Here is a 6,222-nt window from a genome sequence, read left to right as displayed (position 1 = left end):
CTCAGAGCCAGGCTCCAAGCCCAATCAGCCAGTCAGTTAGTCCTCCTTCTCCCGGAGCTCATTCCCAGGAATCAGAGGCTCAGGGTCGCTGCAGCCACAGCACCAGCCCCTTGAAGCAACCTGAAATGTCAACACTGGGAGCATTCCAGGGGCCGTGCTCCTAGCACTTAAAACATATACAGTGCCAAGCCACTGTGGTTTTGGTTTTTGATTTCCAGCGCATTATCGATTGATACTTTGCACAATTCAATAAAAAATAAATTTCTAGAAAAATGACATACAAAAGACATACAAAATGTAAGCCAACTTTTTAAATTATATTTTATTATATATTATATTATTGCATTCAGAGGATAATTACTCGTTCAAATGCCTGTCATGTTCCTAAACGCCTGCTCGCAATCTCTCAGCTTACCTGGTCATTAACAGCCCGTGCCCCAGCTGGTCCTCGGGCCGTGTACTGACAACCACAGACCTGGTTCAGGCCCTGCCTGGCCCAGCTTCCCTTCCAGGAAGCAGGGGGTTCGAGGTTGGCGGTGGGGGGGTGTCCTGGGGCTCAGTGGGGGCCGAAAGTGTTCCCATCTCTATTCACATGCAAGTCAGAAATCACTGGGTTTTCGTCCCTCGAAAGGCCCATCAGCAGTTTGTCCCCAGTGATGGAAGCTGCGTCCCGTGTGCCTCACAAGATCAAGGACACGGAGACTGAGGGCTACAGGGAGTCGCCCCCTCCACCCCATCACCTGCACCATCACCTTCCTCCTTCTTAATCCAGATCCTATTGGCTAATTCCGGAAGCCCTTCCAGGCCGGAGCCCAGATCAGAGGACTCTCTGCCTGCGACCTCGGAGGCTTGGTGTCTCCGCCTTGTCACCCCGCAGTTGGAACAGCTGGGCAGCTTCTCCCGGGCTCAGCCTGCCGGGCCAGGGAGACCCCGAACCTCTCCTTCCCTGAGCAGATGCAAGATGCTCAGCAGCAAAGGTGCCTGGGGCTCCTTTCTAGGAGATCAGATGCCAACGAGAGGTCAGAGATTAACGGGCATAAGAACACTACCACTGATAGAACAGCCATCTTTCATGGAGGACTTACGTGAACAGGCAATGAGCCAAATGCCTTTAACAATCATCCAAGCTCATCCTTACGACTGTGAGATGGGCGTTATTATCAGGCCCATTTTACAGATGAGGAAATAGAGATGTAAGTGACTTGCCCAAAGGCTCAGAGCATGAGTGACAGAGCTGGAACCCACCCATGTGACCCCCATGTGGGTCTTGTCTCAGAGCAAAGCCGAGTGGAGCTGGCCAGGGGACACCCAGGTGGGAAAGGCAATGTGTGCCTCACCAGGGACACTCTTCTGGTGGCAGCCCCTGTGGTCAGCCCTGGCCCTCTGGTGGCTTGTCTGTCACCGAGGCACCAGCCACCTCAATCCTGCTCCCCTGGGCACCAAAGACCAAGACTTTCCCTTCAATGGGACTATCCCAGACATGAGGGAAAGTTGTGCAAGACAAGATGGGAAAGGCACCGTGGCCAAGTGCGAGCCTGGAACACAGGCAGAGGAACTCAGACTCTGCCCTGTTTCCCGGGCAAGGGAGGGAGGTGTCATTAGGGCTGTGCCTGCGACAGCGGGGAGAGATGGAGCGGGAGATGGCACAGCGGGGGTCCAGGTGCGGAGATGCAGCCTGAACCAGGGAGAGCAGGTGGGGATGGGAGGAGAGGACGGAGGCCCGGCCATCGCAGGGGAGTGGCAGGTCCTGAGGCTGAGGGACAGACAAGTGACAGTCCCCGCTCCAAGGGCCTCACACAGACCTCTCTACCCCTTCAGCCCTTTCCAGGTTGGTTTCCTAAACACCATGGATGTGAAATCACTTTCCAAAACCGCTCTGCCCAGTTCAAATTGCCTGCTGAGGTGGCAACATTCCACCAGGGCATCCGCCAGCAGGGTGACCAGCTACCCACTCACAGAAGTAGCACGAAGGGCCGACATCAATAACACGCTGGAGTCCAGAATCGGCCCCAAAGAGCGAGGGCTCAGGGGCGAGGACCGCAGCGAGGAACCCCCTCCAGAGAACCCAGCCAGGAGCAGGAGGGGGCCTGTCCTGTGAGTTGCAGGGGGCTGGGCCAGTGCAGCAGGAGAGGCCCAGCCATCCCCTCAGGGCACACACATGGCTTCGTTTTGTAAAACGTGGCTTATATCTTGAGAAAATTACACGAGTCATCATCTAATACGCGGGCTGGGACAGTAAAAATTCAGTCTCCTTTCTGGGACTCAGACTGCCAGACTCAGGCCCCTCCAGGTTTCACAGCAAGTCTCTTAGGTAAGAATGTGCCAGGGGGAGCCTTACTGGGAAATGATCCGGGTGTCCAAAGGCCTCACACATTCTCAGCCATGTGTGGGAGAAACAGAAAAGCCACGGCCAGGACTCGGCAGAGGGGCCGGGCCCAGCACATCCATGCAGAGCGTTTCCAGATGCTTCATGTGATTCTCACTAAAGGTGGGCTGATCAGCCCATTTTATGTATTTATTTATTTATTTTAATAGAAAAGACTCTGGTTATTTTTTTTTAATTTACTTATTTTTGGCTGTGTTGGGTCTTTGTTGCTGCGGGCGGGCTTTCTCTAGTTGCAGCAAGCGGGAGTTACTCTTCGTTGCAATGCGTGGGCTTCTCATTGCGGTGGCTTCTCTTGTTGTGGAGCACGGGCTCTAGGTGTGCGGGTTTCAGTAGTTGTGGCATGTAAGCTCAGTAGTAGTGGCTCGCGGGCTCTAGAGCACAGGCTCAGTAGTTGTGGCGCACGGGCTTAGTTGCTCCGCGGCATGTGGGATCTTCCCGGACCAGGGCTCAAACCCGTGTTCCCTGCATTGGCAGGTGGATTCTTAACCACTGCGTCACCAGGGAAGCCCTCAGCCCATTTTAAAGATCAGGAAACTGAGGTCCACAGAGATCAGCAATGGGTGACGCAGAGGTAAGAATCAGAGCCAAGATTGAGTTCCAGTTCTTTAAAGGCCTAGAAAATGATTCTCTGCTTTGGAATTGTGTTGTCCACTGCAGACGAAGCACGTTGGCTTTCTCAGAGATCACCTTCTCCTGGAAAGTGTCTCCTTTCAGTTAAAATTGAAATATGAAAGCTTACACAAGCTCTCACATGGCCCAGGTAGAGGGGAGGTTGGTGCTCTGAGAAGCGCCCGTCAGAATCCACAGCAGAGCAGACAGCAGCCACGTGTCTTTCATTTGACTGGGCTCTTCCAAGAGGCTCCTCCTGTTGGCACCGTGGAGGGCTTGGGACAGCCTGCTCCCTCCCCGCCGGGACCAGCTCCAATGTCCCCTGTGTTTTCTCTGCTGATGAACCAAGGGGAGGCCCTGCCCCATCCTCACCCCATTCGAGGCTAAACAGAAAGAAAAGAGGGAATGAGCAAACGTCACCTCTGAGAGCAGGTGCTGCCTGAGGCCCTGGGGACTCTTGGGAGATGTCTACCCAGACCTGAAGAGGGAGGGCCAGCGCCTGGCACGTGGTAGACAAAAACGTGTTATTGATGAGAAAAATGCCAGACAGTGGGAAAGAAAGCCATTCTCAGGTTGCACGTGAGGTGAGTGCCAAGAAGTTTGAAGGAGTGATTCTGAGTGCAGCAAAGAACTAAGATTAATTCGTAAGATAATTCCTAAAATAGAACTGTGCCTTCCAGGACAACAAGATGATCGGGACTTGGAGAGACCTGGATGACCATCTGACCCCCTCCCCCATCCCCAACTTTTGTGGAGAGGCTGTTAGGAGCCTCTGATCACTCCATAGGTGGGTCCAAACTTCCAGATGAGGATGGGAAGGGCTGGCTGAGCCGCAGCTTTGGGTGGGAGAGTGCAGCCGAGATGGCGCTGCTTAAATGCTCCTGCAGAGGAAGGAAAGCAACGGCACGAATGAACTAAGATTGTCCCAGAAGATAGCAGAGATATGCTTCAAGTGCACACCCAGCCTATTATAACCTGCTGATACCAGGTGCAGAGGCTACAGTGACATTTTAAAAAATAATAATTTCCCAGACTGATCACTGTATTCACAAAACCCAGCCAGCTGTCCAGGGCACTGTTCCAATGGAGGAAGGAAAAGTCCTACAGGATGTAGGACAATTTTACCCACTAAGAAACACGCAGGAAATGAAAGAGTCTGAACATTGGCTCTGGCCAAGGTGGGACGGGACTCCAGGGCCCTGCAAATGAGAGCGTGGCCTCGGGGGCAGAAGACCTGGGGCTGACGTGGGCTGCCAGTCACTAAGCCTCTATTTCTTCACTCATAGGACTGGGGCAACAGTGTTGCCTTAAACATCGCTTGACTGTGAAGATTAAATTAGATGAGGTATATAAAAGTGTGCTTTGCAAATTGTAAAGTACCTACGAATAAATATATAAGGCCTTTAAAATAAGAAATGTATCTCTACCCACTCTTAAGGCACCAAGTCTCTCAGAGATAACAATGAAAACTGAAACAAAATACAACACACCAGAAGCAGGGCAAAAACAGAGACTTTATGTCCTTACCAGAATCCAAGGACCTGAATTTAGTTCGCAGTCTCAGCTTGCCATCTGTGTGACCTTGGGCAAGTCATTTTCCTCATTTATAAAACAAGGAAGTAGGAACTGGAAAACCTCCAGGGTCCCTTCTAAGCCAAAAGTTTTATGAATCTGTACTCTGTGCTACCTGCATAAGCTTCTGGGGAAAATGCATCAAGTAGTATTTCCTATGAAATCACCATGAGCTAGCTAAAATTGCTTTACACATTTGCTTTGCAATTTCTTTTCTCCTTCTACCCCATCTCTATCTGCTGGAGTATCGTCTACCATACACCTAGAGGAGTAAAATGATATAATTAATAAGGTTAAATTAATAGGTAGATGCTGACTTTTGTGCCTCACAAGGAAAGAATATACCTTTTTCTCAAATGTATATTGATGGAGCATTTGCAAAAACTTATACTTACTTGTCCAAAAAGATAACTCCTCTAAATTACAAAGAGCAGAAATTGTACAAGCCATTCTCCAAACCACAAAATCCAACAAAAGCTAGACTGGAATGCTGAAAGCCTGAAAACCAAAAGTAGGTAGATAGATAGATAGATAGATAGACAGACAGACAGACAGACAGATAGACAACCCATCTGAAAACTAAAATAGTCTTCCTTTTGGGTTCAGAAAATGAATTATAAATACAACAGAAAATTAGAACATGACTTGTCAAAACTTATCACATACCATCAAAGCTGTGTTTGGAGGTAAATTCATAACATAAAGATGCTTTCATTATTACAATAAAACAACACAGTTTCCACTTCTGGGATGACTGAGAGAGTAACTCCATGGAACCAGCAAAGCTGGCAAAAACTATTTTAAAAAAAAAAAAAAGAACAACCATTTAAAGTCTCTGGGAACTGTCCTAAGGGCATGTGACAAACAAAGAAACATCTACTCAGCAAAATCTACTAAAACTCAGTCAGAACAGCAAGAGTCTGTGGCATTTCAGCCACAACCTGTTCTCTCCCTTCCCCACTCAAGCTCAGCTTGACAGAAGCTTCCCTCCACATGGGTGTGGCCAAGAAGTCGGGGCTCCCTCACCCTTCAAATCCTAATAAAGGCTTACATATCTCACCAGGAGGGACAGGCCACCAGCATTTCTCATTCCCCCCAACTCCAAGTTGAGAAGGCTAAATTCCTGGTGAGTGTGACCGAGAGGTCGGGACAACCTTCCTCCAGGCCACTGTCACGGGACAGAGGCTCTACCCCAGGCCGGGCAGACCCAGAGGACTGGGCCCCCAACCGCCTCACCACAGCTTGCTCATGGGGCACAGTTTCCAAGAATAGGCAAGCTGAGGAGGCCAGAAGCACCCAGAACTAGAGCTCAGAGAGTTGGCACAGGGGAGATTGAATCCGTGAGAAAAGAAAGCTCTCTGAAGTGCTCCCAAAGGAAATGACTTTATTTAAAACAGAATGTGAGGAAGTTCATGCCTAAGGGCACTCTTGAAAACAACATCCTCTCTTAGTTAAGAACAATAAGCCAATCCCAAGCTAGATAGTTCACCAGAGAGAACCAGGCAAAGAGACAGACAAGAAGAGCCCTCCTGGGCTCCAAACAAACCTCAAAACTGGCCTCACAATCTACCCCTGCCTGAATTGGTTTTTTTTTTCTCATTAAACTTTTTTAATGGGTCTCAAATTCTGTGACAGATTTTTGGTCAAGTTGTTTC

Source organism: Balaenoptera musculus, chromosome 16, assembly GCF_009873245.2.
Source record: "Balaenoptera musculus isolate JJ_BM4_2016_0621 chromosome 16, mBalMus1.pri.v3, whole genome shotgun sequence".
NCBI classification, from domain to species: domain Eukaryota; kingdom Metazoa; phylum Chordata; class Mammalia; order Artiodactyla; family Balaenopteridae; genus Balaenoptera; species Balaenoptera musculus.
This window is presented reverse-complemented; position numbering follows the sequence as displayed.